Source organism: Tachypleus tridentatus, chromosome 12, assembly GCF_004210375.1.
Source record: "Tachypleus tridentatus isolate NWPU-2018 chromosome 12, ASM421037v1, whole genome shotgun sequence".
In the NCBI taxonomy this organism is placed as follows: Eukaryota; Metazoa; Arthropoda; class Merostomata; order Xiphosura; family Limulidae; genus Tachypleus; species Tachypleus tridentatus.
In genome coordinates this window covers 109,771,790-109,790,875 of record NC_134836.1, presented here as the reverse complement: position 1 = coordinate 109,790,875, position 19,086 = coordinate 109,771,790, and positions in this window count along the sequence as shown.

The window sequence follows — 19,086 nt, the reverse complement described above, 5'->3', positions numbered from 1 at the left end:
TTTTAAGGTGGTAGTACTACCGGAACTTATATCAGTTGTTTTGTTATTTTTTTCTATTTTTACACATGGTAACGGACTTACCGTTATACATTTACTTTAAAATCTGCATTTGTTTCAGTTTTATGCATTTACGTATATTGCTGGATGTTCTGTTCTCTAAGTTTGTAGGATACTCTCGAGAGCAAGAATCAACAATATACGTTTTACGAAAACACTAGTGTTTCTTCGAATATTGTTGAACGTTCGAGAATCTCGCCTAAGTAATATAAAAGCTAGCCAAGACACAGTAATAAAATATTGTTGGTAAGCAACAATCAGTATACCATAAACCTCGGAAGCTAATATTGTGATAAATGCTTATTTCACCAGGAAAGTTAATAGATTTCGAACATTTTGAGCAGTTCAACTTAAGATATTTAATTTCCTCGTAGAAATACTACGAGGACGTTAAATATCTTCATCGGTAAAATGTCAGCTTATAAGCTTCGTGCGGCCGACCAAGCTAGCTAGCTTAAGCAAAATGTAACAATGACAACTCAGAATTAATTTGCTCGTTGTGGACCTCGACCGTCGGAAAAATATTCAGTTCTAGACCAAATAGAAGACTCAGTATAGTTTGTAAAACTCTTGTATATAAATCACTATTTGTAATAACTGTTATTATAAATTGTATTGCCGTTTATAAACTAAAATATATTTGTATAAAGAAAGAAAATTGTGTGTATCAATCTTGTTGGAAAATGTAACAAATTTAATACATACTGGCATTCAATTAACTGCTAAGTTAAAAGTTCCGGCTTTTGAAATCGTAACACGTAATGTAAGTAGCATAATATGTTTCTCCTCTCCAGAACAGGTCCACTTCATCCAGCTGACTACCTTTACTTTTCATTTTTGGAAAGTTCATCCCTGATTTTAGGAATTTTTAACCGGAACGCTCCTTATAGATATGAGAACTAAATAATCAGGTCAGAAACCTCTGTGATTCAGGACAATAACCTCTTGAATTTTTTTACTCACGACCTGATTGTCTAATCATTGTGCTATGTCCCGTCTCATTTCCTTCATACATAAAGCATTGTAGAAGTTTTTATGCTTAAGAAACATTGCTTTTCTATATCAGTGCAAATTGAGCTAAGGTGTTGTCAATAATAAATTACGGTTTAAAAAATGCAGCTCCCAGTGGCACAGCAGTGTGTTTACGGACTTACAACGCTAAAAACCGAGTTTCGATACTCGTGGTGGGTAGAGCACAGATAGACCATCGTGTAGCTTTGTGCTTAACTTCAAACAGTCAAAGATATTAAAGAATGCAAAGCAGAGAAAATTTTCACAATATCAGACGACAAGGAAAGAAACAAAACAGAAAAACGCCGAACCAAATATTTTGGAAAACAATACTAAAAAACAAAATAAAATCCTAACGCTAGGTGAAATTGCCTTTTTCAGTGGTAAAGAAGAAGACAGGGCCATCTGTCGAAAGCAGTAAGAGTTTTTAACAAATCTGAGATTAATCAACATTAACTTAATTCCAGCGTGACTCTTTTCGGTCAAAATTACGTAATGTAAATAAAATAAACATTTAGTGCAAAAAAAAACTGTATGTTAGTAGATATTTGTCAAAAGTCATGAATAAATTAGTAACACGTCCTATTCTTCCTGTTTCACAGTTGAATAATAATAGTTATCATTTAAGTATTCGATGACGAAAACTTAAAACGTGAAATTACATTTTCGATCTTATTACTCATTTAATAATAAAACTTTTTTTGCTAATCGTTAACTTTTGTTTCGTCCTTTAGATGGCATTACATTACAAAAATTATTATGGAAACACTGTGACTTTATCTGAGCTTTGATTATCAGGTTTATTTATCAGTACCACCCTTTAGTCTGCTGTGTGGTTCAACTGGCAATTCTGATAACGTGCTTTTCAATAACCTAAAAAAACTGGAATTAATTGAGTTTGTGAAGTTATTTGCTTGTTATTAAATACATAAATAATAATTTTAATAAGTAAATGTATTCAGAAAATTATTTTAATGTTTCTTATTTTCAAACAGAATTTTCTAAAAAACATTTCTTCTTGAATATATGTTTGAAATTTATTTTTCTTGGAGCAAAGCTACATTGGGCTATCTGGTGTGTCTACTGCGAAGAATCGAACTCTGGATTCTAGTGTTGTAACTCCGTAAAAGCACTGTTGTTTCACAGGAGGACTGTGTCTGAAATTAATACTCACTTTGAATAAATGAGTTTTCGAAGGTCCATGCTCTTAAAATGTAATGAGCATGCGTAAGTTTTTAAGTTGGATTTCGAAAAGGTTATGTCTCACACCATTTTGTGCGTACTATAGGTAGTTTAGTTGTTTATTTAATTTATAATGACAAATACCTGAAAGCAGTTTTGTTTGTCAATCTGGGTTATGATAATAAAGTGGAGATCGCCGCGTTTTATATGCCCGGCCTAAATTAGGTTGTTCCCGAATAATTTGTGATTTATTGTTCTTCAGATATTGTCCGTGTTCAGGCTGAGTTAGGCATGGCCAGATGGGTTAAGGCGTTCGACTCGTAATCTGAGGGTCGCGGATTCGAATCCCCGTCGCACCAAACATGCTCGCCCTTTCAGCAGTGGGGGCGTTATAATGTGAAGGTCAATCTCACTATTTGTTGGTAAAGGAGTAGCTCAAAAGTTAGTGGTAGGTGGTGATGACTAGCTACTTTCTCTCTAGTCTTACACTGCTAAATTAGGGACGGCTAGCGCAGGTAGCCCTCGTGTAGCTTTGCGCGAGATTAAATAAAAACAAAAACAAAACAAGTTTTGCGCGAAATGCAAAACAAAAAATATCAAGATGAGTTTTCATTGTGACGACATGTTTAAACACCTAAAAAAAGAGAATGGATATTGTGATTAAAAATGTTAGAAATAAAACGATATTTAGACACCAGATAATTATTTTTAAAAAAGTTGTTTTATTTCAGGAAGTTTCACTTGGATCAAAACTCATCTTATGCTTTTGTATTACTCAGTGAAACTAACATTTTGATAAAAATTCAGTTAAATGGATTTTGACTTCTGTGGACTATTCGATGGGTTTGAGGTAATGTTTTTATTTGTTTATCCTTAATATGCATCAATGGAAGAATTCAAGTAAGCTCTTTCAACTCACGTTTTTTTGTTGTTCTTTATTAAATCATGTTGATCATATAATTTTTCATTGACTGCATTCCGTCCGGTAATTGTGTGTTTCAAACAATAGTTTAATGAGATACTGATACATAACATTCGGTGCAGTAATGAAAATATTACCGGAAAATCTAGCAATCTCGTCAAAAAAAAAGTCTATAAAGAGATCAAATGAAGATTCTGACAGATCAGAATGGATTAATTTCAGCATCTGCTTGCAGATTTAACAGTAAGAATACCTTATTCCTTATCAGAAAGACATCTTTAGAATACATTTGTACTTCAAGTGGGTTTCTCGTCATCACTAAATTCCACAAAAGAATACTTATATTCTATCCTAATTTGAAAATCTTAGTTCCCTGGTGGGATAGTGGCAAGTCTACAAACTTACAATGCTAAAATCTAGAGTTCGAATCCCCGCGACAGACACAGCAGATAATCCCAATGTGATTTTTCTCTAGTCACAAACTGACGTTTTACTTGAACTAAGGGCCTGGCATGGCCAGGTGGTTAAGGCGCTCGAATCGTAATCTGAGGGTAGCGGATTCGAATCCCCGTCACACCAAACATGCTTGCTCTTTCAGCCGTGGGAGCGTTATAATGTTTCGATCAATCCCACTATTCGTTTCGTAAAAAAGTAGCCCAAGAGTTGGCGATGAGTGGTGATGACTAGCTGCCTTCCCTGTAGTCTTACACTGCTAAATTAGGGACGGCTAACGCAGATAGCCTTCGTGTAGCTTTGCACGAAATTAAAAAACAAACTTAAACTAAGCTTCCACTATTCATGACCGAACATGTCCTAGTAGTTAGCGATCGAAACTGTTAACGTGAAGGTTCACATTTCGCGGGCCAGTGCCACAGAATCACGATAAGATCTTGGGGAGCCGTGGCTTCTTTAAAAAGAGTAGCAACCATATTCAACTATTCAATCAGAGTAGGATAAAGTTGATGATGAATGCTGTTTATTAGTTTCCTTCTCTCTAGGCCATCGGTTCAGAACTAAGGACGGCTAGTGCAGACAGTACTGGTGTTGCTTTGCTTAAGCCACACATAGAGAAAAAGTTATAGCTGAAACAACTTTGGCTGATATAAGATCTTCTATACGAAATGACTATAGTTCATATCCATTCATCGACAGTTAATTGGTTACCTTTTTAAATTCCTGTTGTCTTTTGATGTTGTTAGGTCAAGACATGTTGATTGTGCCTGACACTATATAAACGATAACATGCGAAGTCACAATATAAGGGTTGATATTTATAGTAGATAGTGAGCTGACCAATGTAGTGACTGTCGTAATTCAATGTCATAGTGTTTAAACATTAAAATCTTGAACACACAAACTTCGCATTTTTTAAGGTTAATATATGTTTAGTATTTTCCTTCTCGTATTTTACAGAAGTGAAGCCTCGTTAATCCAAATGCACTTTTACTAAACTAATTTTTCAGGGTTTTAAGACATCTAGATAATAGTCGAGTCAGTCAGTGGTCACTGTTAATAACAGTATGAGTTATTGATCGGTAATTGTAAAGATGGGCATGTAACTAGCAAACAAACACTAACTTATTAATTTCTCATTCTATGCGTTCTTGATAATTAAACAAATTCCTTAATCAAAGTGATATATTATCTTCATATGAAATTTTATATTGTTTAAACCAATGACGGGCTCGACATGGTCAGATGGTTAGGGCGCTAGACCAGCAATTTGAAGGTCGTAAATTCGAATTCCCTTCCTATCAAACATGCTTGCTCTTTCAGCCATTGGGGCATTATAATGTGACGATCAGTCCCACTATTCATTGGTAAAAGAGTGACCCAAGAGTTGGCGGTGGGTGGAGATGATTAGCTGCTTCTCCTTTAGTCTTACACTGTTCAGTTAGGGACGGACAGCGCAAACATACCTCATGTAGCTTTGCACGAAATTCAAAACAAGCCAAATTGAAGAAGTCAAATGTACCTGACCCCCCCAAGTTTCTAGACCTCTATTCCGATAAAGATCACAAAAGACAAAAACCAAACTAATGACTTACAAAAAAGAAAACAACATATTATTGTTTATGGGGAGTATAAGTCATTTTTAATCACCAATGTTAAATTCACTGTAGACACAATCTTGAAGAACATGATGGAGATATTTTTTCGTCTGAGGAACTGAGTCGATGCTGAGTGGTCAGTTGACACAGCATCACGAATACTCGAAATTACGGTATGAACTCCAGAAGCAATCTCATTAATAATTTCTGGCATCTTAACAGTTGCACCCTGCTCAGGATACAGTAAAATATTGACGTACCTGAAGCACTTTTTTTTATACTTTTCATAGTAACATTGGACCATTTGTAAAGACTCATCGACATTTGCGGTTTGTGGATCGTTATTTTCCGCATATTTTATGGACTTTCTAATCAGTTGATGGTCGTAATAATCTTATCTTGGTGTAACATTACACGTCGAAAGATACAAAGGCTGCTCCAAATCTAAACAAATCTTCTGAAATATTTGCCTACTTTTCTTTGCTTCAAAACAAATGTCAGATGGAGTTGGCTTTTCCGTGAGGATGTTTCTTTCCTCACTGAACTACCTATTGATGGTATTAGGGCTCGCACTAGTTACCTTCTTCCGTAAACAAACCTCGCGTATTAAATGATGAATTCATCTTTGACTTTGACATGACTGTAGCATAAATCACTATGACGACCTCTCAGCATCTGTTATAGTTTATACGTACGTCTCTAATATGAAGCTCGCACTCAGAATATGTGTCATAAAGTGGTATCCAATGTGAGTGGAACTCGTTCTTAGAAAAATCTGTGGTAAACAGCTATCCACGTGCAGTTGTTCTGGTTTTGTTTGTTTTGAATTTCGCGCAAACCTACACAAGGGCTATCTGCGCTAGCCGTCCCTAATTTAGCAGTGTAAGACTAGAAGAAAGGCAGCTAGCCATCATCACCCACCGCCATTTCTTGGGCTACTCGTTTACCAACAAATAGTGGGATTGACCATAACATTATAACGCCCACACGGCTGAAAGGGCGAGCATGTTTTGTGTGACGGGGATTCGAACTCGCGATTCTCGGAATTTCGAGTCGAGTGTCTTAACCACCTGGCCATGCCGGGCCGCGGGCCGCAATTGTTCTGTCGTCAGTAATTACCATCTTGCTTCCTGCTATAAGTGACTGCTAATCGACTCTTGTAAATCACACACGGACCACGGAGTCGTCTGTTCATAGAAAATACTATTTGTTGTAAGAAGTAGCTGTTTGTATTTGGAACAATAATATACAAATTATTGATTCAACTTTCCGTTTGGTAGATTTATCTATATAAGAAACTACGTGGACTGTAGATGTTTGGACTAAGTACGGTCCACATACACAGTTGATAAACACAGAAGAGTCACAAACAACGGAGCTTTACAACTCCATGATTGATATATTACATTATGACACAAAATCCAAATGAAAAGAAAACAAGTTCGTGTGTTTATGAATTTCACGCAAAGCTACACGAGGACTATCTGCGCTACCCGTCTTTAATTTAGCAGTGTAAGACGAGAGGGAATGCAGCTAGTCATCACTACCCACCGCCAACTCTTGGGCTACTCTTTTACCAACGAAATAGTGGGATTGACCATCACGTTATAACGCCCCCCCGTCTGAAAGGGCGAAAATATTTGATGTGACGGAGACTCGAACTCGCGACCCTTAGAAAACAACTTAAACTGCGCACTGATATTTTACATTTTCTTTAAACAAAGAAGTACCCATTATTTTAACGCTACTACAAGTTTACAATTGTAATGTCGCGAAATATGTTCTTCAAAATTATGTATTACTCTCAACAATCAGCCAAATTTTTATTGGTTGCCATTTGGCTTTCTCAATTTCCATGTAAACCCATACAGCCTTAATTACATTCATATCGAATCTTTGTGCAGGCCAAGCCCAAGCTATGAGTATTTTATCAGTTTTTTTTGTTTTTCTTATGATAGTTTTTGCTGCTTTAAAATCGTTTAAAATACCAAGGCAAAAGTTGTGATTAGGGCACCTGGAAGCGATGTTGATATATCATGAACACTCAAGACTTGTAGCTCATTCGGATAAATGGGTAAAAATACTGATTCGAACAACTCAAGCTAAAGTATTTGAAACCATTGTGAGCTCTCATTTTATTTATTATAAAAGACATTAACCGTCTTTTTGAGTCCGGAGACGACGTTTCGAAATGTCAGGATAGGCGTTCCCCAATTGGACCTGATATCCTAGCGTTTCGAAATGTTGTTTACAAACTACCACAGTCGAACGAGGAACTTGTAGTACCCATCCAATTCGATGAGTCTGAGGGCTTGTAAAGCTAAATATTGGGTTTTGATACTCGCAGTGGGCACATCAAAGATAGCCCATTATGTAATTTTATGCTTAACAGCAAACAAGAACTTGTAGCAATGCATTATTATAAAACAAATTTGGATCATCACATCCTTTCGCGCAGTGATATCTAAACCGCTTATACAAGCACAAATACGCTTAGAATTTTTTACTCTATAACTGTGTCTTTTATCCTTGTGATCTCATTAAATAAGCAACTCTTTTCCTCTACTCGGCATTATAAACATCACACATAATACTCACAGACGACAACTTCAGGCCTCTTGTTAAAGTCAGCTCTTCGAATTCCAGACTGTTTATCAACCAGACTTTGCGAAGTAAATGAAATGGAATTCCAAACGTATTAATCATTGAGATTTTTTCGAAGTCAATTTTCGAATGGTAATTATACTTTTCGCTTGGATTTCCAAATTTACTTTAATCTCTTATGGATTAATGCAGTTTGCCGCACCTGATAGTCTAGCGAGTTTATACCGTTGAAAAATATGTATCGAGACCAGCAGTAGGCTTAGCATAGAAAGCCCATATTGTAGCTTCGTGCTTATCAACTAACAAACAATAAACGTTTGAGTAAAAAAATATGTATCGAGATTTTATTTTTTTGTTTATGAGTAACAATTTTTTGTTGTTAACATTAAATATACATAGATATTTTCTCATATCGTAACTAAGCAATACAAATTCCAAGTTTTTGCGTTTTGAGGTTTTTATGGGTGTTTTTGTTTTCGTTATTTGCCATAATTTCTCCCCCAGTTGCTCGACCTTCACCAAATTTAGCATGAAAGTTTGTTATGTCTTTACGGAGATACATGCAAAATTGTGGTTTTTCATTTTGAATTTTGTAGTTTTTATGTGCGTTTATTTCAAATACACATAAGGAAAGCAACTTTTTATGCACTAAGGTAACCTTTCATTAATAATGAATTTATATAACTACTGTCGGTTACTTCAGCTGCTATATCTGTATATAATACATATGTTCTTATATTCTAACTCAGCTCTGCCATTGCGAATGAATATTAAAAGTCCAGATTTCACGCAGCCGAAAATCTGTAATAATAACTCAGGACAAAGGACAATCAATCCAAATTAGGCACGAATTTGAAAGTTATATTGAAAGAGTATAGAATAATATACAGAGCCCGTATGTGAGCCATACATCTTGTTCTTGACAATGGAACAAGAATTTTCTATAAGCCACAACCAACTTGAGAGTTGTTATACGATAACACAATAAAAGGTCTAGCTCCTAGCGAGGACAGTGATTAATGTCTTTGTGTGTTATAGATTATATTTCTAATAGGGTGTTGTAGCGAAGGTCATAACTCAACCTTCACACAAACGTATTGATGACCTGAGACTTTAATGTATGGAACAAACTCACTGTCCATTTTCTTCCAGTTCCGTCACGTTCTCTTGTGACAGTTTCATTTCCCTGAATCGATTTATAACAACGCTTAGAATCGCGATTACTTTTTTAAACACATTTTCAATCAACTATTTAGGTCTAATCAATTGGAGTATACAATAATTCTTGGGCTTTTGTTTGTTTCTTTGTTGTTAAGCACAAAGCTTCACAGTGAGATATCTGTGCTGTGCCCACCATGAGTATTAATAACCACCGTTATAAATCTTCAGACTTTCCACTGAGCCACTGGAGTCCAATTCGTGGACTGGAAAGTGTCTTCGTTTGGAAAAGATCGCTATTTTGTCCATATAGATATGAGATAAGTGTCCACCTCTCATATCTTATTCAGTATTTCAACCTGAAAAGCATACCACAGAGCCACTGTATGGATTATGACAGTTGCTTCTTTCTTCCATCATTAATTTAACGAAGATACAAAACGGTGTCGTACACTCTTTAAAGACCTGGGCATGGCCAACTGGTAACGCATACTCAAACTGTCTTTCCGAGGATAAATTGTTGCAAAAGCGTATTCCGCACTTTGGTGCTGTAGGAACTTTAGCGGTGGCGACAACCCCCACTTAGATTGCACTAAAATAACTGACAAGTTGATGGTCGACACCGTCAACTAGCTCTCTTTTCTATAGTCTAGTGGTCGGTACCTTTAACTAGCTATCTTTTCTATAGTCTATCAGCTTTAAATTAGGTAGGGCTATGCATAGATAACTATTGGGGTAGCTTGGTGCGAATGTTCTGAATCAAAGAAGTACTCTTTCAGATAGATTCACAAAATATCAACCGATCTTTGGTAAAATCTTCACATAATCTGACCAGCGTCTTTACCACATCAAGTTCCATTTTTTGAAAACCTGGAAGTATCACCAAGTTAAACCCATTTTTAAAAGACTGTTCAAACCTCGTAGAGAAAGGGTCATTGTATATATACTCTTCAAAAAAAGAAACGCAAAAGGGATATTTTTGTTATTTTAAAGAGAAATATATGTAATAACGTTACAAGCTCAGAGTATGTGATGTTACACGTGTTAAGGCACTGATTGTCAGACCAAAATGACAATAAAAGTTGTGCACTTTGAAAACGGAGGAAAACATCGGATTTTTCGCCAAAACGCATTCGTGTCCAATAAATTTGTTTGAGAGATCTGCATGTTCTGCAAGTGCAACATGTGCAAAATCCCTATAAAAGTGACGGGTTCTTGGTTTCCATAGCTCAGTGTTAAGCCACCGACACGCAATACAGTTATGCCAAGACTGACTGAAGCACAACGCAACAACGCCATTGGTCGCTTGCAAGCAGGCGAATCTCGATCAGATGTTGCCAGAGCTGTTAATGTCCACCCAAGCACCATCACAAGGCTATAGAATCGTCTCCAACAACATGGATCAACTCGTGACCGTCCACGATCTGGCAGACCTCGTGTGACCACGCCCGCACAAGATCGAAACACCCGGTTACGTCACCATCGGGATAGGACCATCACTGCGACGTCTACTGCCTCAACCATACCAGGGCTGCGTAGGATTTCCGATCAGACCGTACGCAACCGTCGACGAGATTCTTAGGCCCCTTGTGCAACCCATCATGGTGAACGTCAACGACGTTTTTCAACATGACAACGCCCGTCCTCACACAGCCCGACTCACCACTGTCTTCTTGAGACACCACAACATCAACGTTCTTCCCTGGCTCTCCAGATCACCAGATGTAAACCCCATCGAACATCTTTGGGACGAGTTGGACCGATGTCTGCAACGGCGACAACCTTAACCGCAGACTCTACCTCAGCTTGCAGCAGCTTTCCAGGCTGAGTGGATAGCCATTCCACAGGATGTGATTCGTCATCTCATCGCTTCCATGGGCAGGAGATGCCAAGCAGTTATTGATGCTCACGGAGGGCATACTCGTTATTGACGTTGAGTGACATTAAACTTCACCTAGTGAGCGTGGACTTCGCCTTTGCAGACTTTGGATGTTCAGCTGTGAATGTGCAAAGTTTCACACATATCATACAGAACTACCCGGAATAAACTTGTTAACAATTTGCCTCATATTTTGCCTTTTGCGTTTCTTTTTTTGAAGAGTATATATAACATTAATCTACCGTGTGTATATACGAGTATATATGAAACATTCATGTAGTGTATGTATATATATATAACATTCATGTAGTATATATATATATATAAAACACTCATCTAGTGTGTTTATAAATATATATACAAAACAGGTTTTCGCAGTATGCAATCAGTTGTACCCCAAAAGTACGATTCATTGTATTTCACAACCCGCACTAACGTCTGTGATTGTACTTCATGAACAGTAGTAGTATACAAGTGTAGTTATGAAATATCTCTGCTCTCCAGTAACAGTAGTAATATGTGTCACTATTCGCTAGTTGCAGTGGTAACAAATGTCACTGTTCTCCAGTGAGACATATCACAACTGCTGCTACAGAACAGTGACATTTGTTACCACTGCAACTGGCGAATAGTTCATGAAGTACAATTACAGACGTTAGTGCGGGTTGTGAAATACAATGAATCGTATTTTCGGGGTACAACTGATTGCATAATGCAAAAAACTATTTTATATATATATTTATAAACACATTAGATGAATGTTACATATATATGTACTATATGAATGTTATATATGTATACATACTATATGAAGGTTATATATGTATACATACACTGAATGAATGTTTCATATATATATATATATATAAACACACCTCTTGAATGTTTTACCTACATATATATATACTCACTACATGAATGTTATATATATACATATAAACTACTACATGAATGTTTTACCTACATTTATATATACTCACTACATGAATGTTTTATATCTATATACACACATTTCATGAATTTTTATATATATGTATGCACACTTCAGGAATGTTTATATACATGTATATACAAACCACATGAATGTTTTATCTATATATGTACACACACTATATGAATGTTATATATATATACTGCATGAATTCATTATACTTATACGTATATATATATATGTATAATACATGAATGTTACTTTGTTGGAGAGATTAGTATTTCATTCAAACCGGTTCTTCTTGGGGGGGGGTATGGATTTCTTTCGCAGCCAAGACCTGGTTGTTAGTGAGAGGGGAGAAAGAAGATAAATTTTGCTTTGGTTGTAGATAAAAGGGAATTCTACAATTATAATATTTAAGTTAGGGTTAGAAATCGTATATGTGCTTAAATGTGGCTGAATTTATTTGAACATCACCAACGTAGCAGCGAATAGAATATTAGTAAAATATATAATATATAAATCATTATTGACTTTCCACAAGTTAAGAGCTGTTTGTATGTTTATCTTGGAGTATGTTGATGTATTTAACGATTTATGTTAAACAAGTTTATGTCATGCTTTCAAATAGTTGATAGTGTAACTGATTGGTCACGAAATACGTGTAGTCATTTCAAGTATTATTTGTATTTATTCTTGCAGACTTTAGACCATGACACATGTTATAAACACAAAAGAATTTGAGCTTCTTAGCTCACGACATATCTTTTTGGCAAATTTCAGAATGGCACACTGAGGTGTTTGTCTTATTTTTTTAATCACAAGTAAATATATGTTTGTTTGTTTTGTTTTTTGAATTTCGCACAAAGCTACTCGACGGCTATCTGTGTTAGCCGTCCCTGATTTAGCAGTGTAAGACTAGAGGGAAGGCAGCTAGTCATCACCACCCACTGCCAATTCTTGGGCTACTCTTTTATCAACGAATAGTAGGATTGACCGTCACATTATAACGCCTCCACGGCTGAAAGGGCGAGCATGTTAGGCGCGACGGGGATGCGAACCCGCGACCCTCAGATTACAAGCCGCACGCCTTAACACGCTTGGCCATGCCGGGCCCGGTAAATATATAGGCCTATATGTATAATATATAACTTAAAGTTATCAGGCCCATCAAAGTTGGCCTATAGTCCTGTCATCAACATATAAAATATAAAGTCACTCAGGAGTGTGCAAAATATATGTATGGTGTCTGTAATATGTATTCAAATATCATGGACAGTGTATGTTCAGATTCCATGGATTTCGAGAATTAACTTCACAAATAAACAGTAAGTAGCACCGTGGCAGGCTGGCAGCACCATGGCACTAACCTAGTACCATTGGAGTCATCTATATTAAATCATTCACTATAGATGGCGCCAATGGTACTGTGAATGTGACGTTGACAAAAAGAATCTGACGTTGACAAACATAGATTGCGATAAACAATTATTCACTATGTCAAGCCTGAAAAAGCAAAAGACACTGCATGGGTTTTTTAAACCAATTCATGAGGCTGAACCTGATAAATCTGCTGCAGCCAATCAGGTTGAATCAGAATTGTCAACTGAATTGTCAGAGACATCACCGTGGCCTTTTACCAGTGCTGCCACTACCACCTGAGGTCCAGTCTGGGACATTGGAAATTACATTTCTGATGATGTCAGCATTGGTAAACAGGTAAGTCGACTCCTCATCATATTAATTTTGTATTAAAATCATCAAACACTCTGCATCGTTGGCTTTCACAGTGGAGATGGCTACTCTACAGTCAACATGCAAAGGATGTTGTACTGCAAGTACTACTGTCTTTTTGTTCCTGATGGTGCTGGTGTTGGAAGCCAGAAATTGGGACAACTAGTAAAATTTCCATACACAAACTGGAAGAAGGCTGTTGAAGACTTCAAGGCACATGAATTGAAACAGTACCACCAAGACAGCAAAGAAAAAGCTAACAATTTTCTACAGGTCGTAAACACAAAACCATCTGTGCACTTGCAGCTTGATGCAACTTACAAGCAAGAAATTGAACAGAACTGGCAATATTTAATGCCTATTATTGATACTGTATTGCTGTGTGAGAAACAGGGTTTAGCTTTGAGGGGAAAATATGATTCTGGTCCAATGTTTGTTGGTGAAACTGATGAGGAGCCCATCAATAATGATGGGAATTTTCGAGCAATTTTGCGCAACAGGGCAAAGGGTGATGTCAATTTTCTGCAAGCCTTAAGAGTACAAAGAGGAATGTTACGTATCTGAGTCCTCAAATTCAAAATGAAATCATCAATGCCTGTAATACTCATGTTCTTGATGCTTTGGTCAACAGGTATAATGCTGCAAAGTGTTTTCTCAATATTAGCTGATGAAACAACAGATATTTCAGGCATTGAACAGTTTTCGCTGTGTGTTAGATAGTTGCATGCCAATGACAACTCTGTTGCAATGAGAGAAGATTTTTTGCAATTTATACCTGTTTGTGATGTGACAGGCAGAAACTTGGCTGATGTTATCATAACCAATCTGACAAAATATGGTATTGACATAGCTTACATTCGAGGACAAGGGTATGACGGTGCTGCCTCTATGAGTGGAAAATTCAATGGTGTCCAGGGACACATAACTGATAAATTCCCACTTGCACCCTATGTACACTGCAGTACCCATTCCCTAAACTTGGATATTTCTGATGCTTCTAAACAAGTTCCTGTGTGAAATTTCATGGGAGTAATTTCTAGCATTGGAAACTTTCTCAATACACCCAAACGAAAGCAAGTTTTGGCTCTTTCGGTGGAGAATAAAGAACCGGAATCGAAAAAAAAAAGTTTGAAAGGTTTCTGCCTCATCCGGTGGGTTGAGAGGCATGGCTCAGTCATTGTCTTACTAGAATTAATCCATGCAGTTACAGATGCCCTTGAGACCTTATCAGGTTGGCAAGACAGAGATTCTGCCACGCAAGCCAATCAATTGTTGTGTTCTATAACACAGCCAGAATTCATCATCACTCTACTTACCATTGGTAAATTGTTTTCCTTCAGTTTACCTCTGTGCAACTTACTGCAGCAACAAAACATTGATTTAGGTGCTGCGATGCATCACGCAGAAATAGTGGAAGATTTAATCCGTTCACTTAGAAATAATACTGTGAATGAATTTAACAACATTTTCTGTGAGGCTCAAACTTTGTGTAGTGAGCTTCAAATTGACATCATAATACCAAGGCAGGATAAAAGACCAATGTACCGTGCTTACCCATAAACCACTAGCCCTGAGGAGTACTTTCGTATTGTTGTATTTGTTCCATTTGTTGATCACTTTCTTTCACAAATATGACTGTCTGTCCAATCACAAAACTCTCCTTGCAAACTTCATGTGTCTACTACCACCAGGATCTACCACAGAATGGTCAGAACCTATAGCACAACAATGTGACCAAATTAAAGAGTTGGTCAATATATACAAGACTGACATTGACAGCACTTCACTAGCTGCAGTAGGTGAACTTAGGGTTTGGTACAAATCACTTGCGAATAACAGACAAAAAAATATCATAGATGCATATGCAATGTACAATGCAGAAATGTTCCTTGTCATTTCTAGACTGTTGAATGTATTTTCCACGCTGCCTGTGTCAACAAGCTCAGTAGAACGTTCGTTTTCAACTCTCAGAAGACTCAAAACGTATTTGAGAAATACCACCACTGAAGATCGATTGAATGGCCTGGCCTCATTTTACATTCACAGTGATATTAAAGTTGAACCAAACTGTGTTGTAGATGTCCAGGCAAGAACGAACAGGCGTTTGAGCCTTACATAGATATTCGATTGTATTTCTCTCGTTCTGATAAAACTTGCTGTATTAAAAGAGCGTTCAATCAGAAATTTGCATTTGACAATTTGATGTGTGTGAAATTATTTGCCACGCAATCACGGATCTTTATAAAACTTCACAGGTGGCAACTGAACTTGTCTAAAAAGTTTGGATCCATGGGAGGTAACCCCCCAACCTCCCCTAGGCTACTCCCCTGGTCATTTCAAGTATTATTTGTATTTATTCTTGCCGACTTTAGACCATGACACAGGTTATAAACACATAAGAATTTGAACTTCTTAACTCACGACATATCTTCCAGAACAATGTAGTCATTTCGAGTGTTATTTATATTTATTCTTGCCGACTTTATACCGTGACACAGGTTACAAATACATAAGAATTTGAACTACTTAGCTCACGACATATCTTCCAGAACAATGCTGCTTCATCGCTATACTTTCAACGAACATCGTAACTTATAGAACATACACTGACATAAACAGAGTCGTGTTTGTCACCAGGTGGTAAAGGCACTCGATTCCTAATCCGAGCGTTGCGGGTTCAAATCCCCGTCACACCAAACATGCTCGCCCTTTCAGCCGTGGATGTGTTATAACGTAAGAGTCAATCCCACTATTCATTGGTAAAATAGTAGCCCAAGAGTTGGCGGTGGGTGGTGATGACTAGCTGCCTTCCCTCTAGTCTTACACTGCGAAATTAGGGACGGCTAGCACAGATAGCTCTCGTAGCTTTGCGCGAAATTCAAAACAAACAAACAAACCTATACTTGGGATGTAATATTTCATGAAACAAAAGTGAGTGTCGTACAGTTTCATCAGTATAAAGGCTACAACACCTGCTTGAGCTGATATTATTAAGAATAATTACACCTCTCTGTACGGAAGTGTTTGCCTGCTTTGCTTGTCGCCGTACAGTACAAATATCTCAAGAACGTACAGCAACGAATGCGCTTTTGTTTCGCCTAATCAGCATCCTTGGCAGGTGGTTTGCTACAGGAGCTAAACAAGTTCAATATACAGCAATAACTGTAAAGGTTTATCTTCTACTTATAAAATCCTAGTAGATGTGGATGTACACGTACAAAAACTTGATCCTATGCTACACCAGTAATGCGTTTATCTACAAGTGGTAAACATTATCCTGGTACAAGGACGCGTATATACACATAAGGTACGTTGTATGTCGACACTTGTTTTCATATAAACTTGTAGATCCGGAATACTGTATATAGGCTCTGTATTAGATTTCTTTATACAGTATTACATGTTTAACTACTATTGATAATACATTTACCTACTAACTGGAATACTCATCCTTATGACAGAGGTTATGTAAATTCATGGCTAATGAAAGATTCAAACATAATGCTGGCGTAAACGTGCTTTGTAGTCACTATGAGTAAACCCAATACATGGGATAGATGAAGCGAAGACAAAGTGTCATTGGCCACTATTCAGTTCTTCACATTATATAGCCTTACAATAGCAAGTTTGATAAATAAACGTAGTATTTCGAAAATTGTTTAATTTCGAAGTTTAAGTTCAAGAGACCTCGTTCAGTCTACTTTGATCAACGTTTCTCCGTGTATTATTGGGTTATACCAATTTGGAATAAACGTTGATCAAAGTGTAAATTGAACTAGGCCTCCATTGAACGTGACCCTCAGTGGCTCAGCGGTATGTCTGCGGACTTACAACCCTAAAAACCGGGTTTCAATACCTGTGGTGGGCAGAGCACAGATAGCCTATTGTGTAGCTTTGTGCTTAATTCAAAACAACAACTCTTGAACGTGGACTTCCAAATTAAATAATTTTCGAAATACTAAGTTTAGTTATTAAAGAAAGGTTATCTTAGAACACGAAAAGTTGCTTCCTTTATATGTAATTATAAAAAAAAAAAAAAATACACCCAGAGAAAGTGTAAAATGAAAAATGTGAAACCGCAATTTTGCATGTTTCTCTGTATGGACCTAATAAACCTCCGACGCGAAATGTGATGAAACTTCATCGGAAGGGCGTAAAGTAGTGGTAAAAAACACTCATAAAATCCACAAAATAAGAAACTGAAAATGTGTATGTACCCCCGCGTGGACCTAATGAGCTTTCATACCAATTTAGGTGAAAGTCCACCCACTTCTTGCGAAGTAGGTATATGGATATACAACAGACAGTACTATTATATTTATATAGATAGTTACGTTAGCATAATCCCAGTGCCAGTTAATGAATATGAACAGGACCATAATCCAAATATCAATAATATGCTAACGGACATATGAACTTGTCATATGTGCAGGAAAATTGTTCTCGTAAATACGCAAGTGCAAATACACAGTAATAATATGTAAATCTTATTCAAGGATAAACATATTTGTGCACAAACAACTTTATAGTGTACATCCCGTCAATACATTTATGTAAAACACATATGTGTAAGTGTGCGACGTTAAATCTATTGCTATTGTTGTTCCGTGTGACGGGTCGTATCTTTAGCCATCTAGTTTGATGTGATGGGTCGTATCTGTAGCTATATAGTTACGATAGAGATCTATCTAGTTCTATTATTTAATTCATAACTATGTATTTCAATGTGTTGTGTTAGATCTATTGCTCTCTATTTCGATATGTTGAGTTAAATCTGTGGCTATAAGTTCAGTCTGTTTGGTTAAATTTGAGGCTCTCTAGTTCGAAGTATTAGGCTATACCTGTGGCTATCTAGTTCGATGTATTAGGTTATAACTGTGGCTATCTTGTTTAATGTGTCGGGTTAGATTAATAACTATCTAGTTTGACGTGTTAGATTAGAGAAATAACAGTATAGATTGATGTTTTAAATTAGATCAATAACTGTCTAGTTTGATGTAATAGATTAAATGAATTGAAGTGTTAAATAAAGTCAATGACAATGTCGTTTGACATGCTGGATTAGATCAATAACTATTTAGTTTGATATGTTGGATTAGATCAATAACTATTCAGTTTGACATGTTAGATTTTATCAGTAAATATTTAGTTTGACATGTTGGCTTAGATCAGTAAGTATTTAGTTTGACATATTGGATTAGATTCGAGATTTCTTATTTCTGTTCAAAATCATCTTTCTTCAACAAGCCTGTCAACTATCTAGTTCTATCAGTAAATATGATTTTATCATCAGTTGACACAGTAAAATAATCTTCATTATGTTGGACTATCTATTTTATTATTATTGTTATAAGTAATATTTATAAAGTTTTAGAATACATTCTATATCGCTAAATAAAAACTTTGTAGAAGTGACTACTTGACTTTAAAAAACAACCAAGCACGGTAGGGATGGAATTAGACATATCATTTGATTGGTTAATGATCACAAAGCAAATTAAGCTGTTTGTTGTTGTTTTTTACATGGAGAATAAAATCCCTACATAACTGGTTTTCT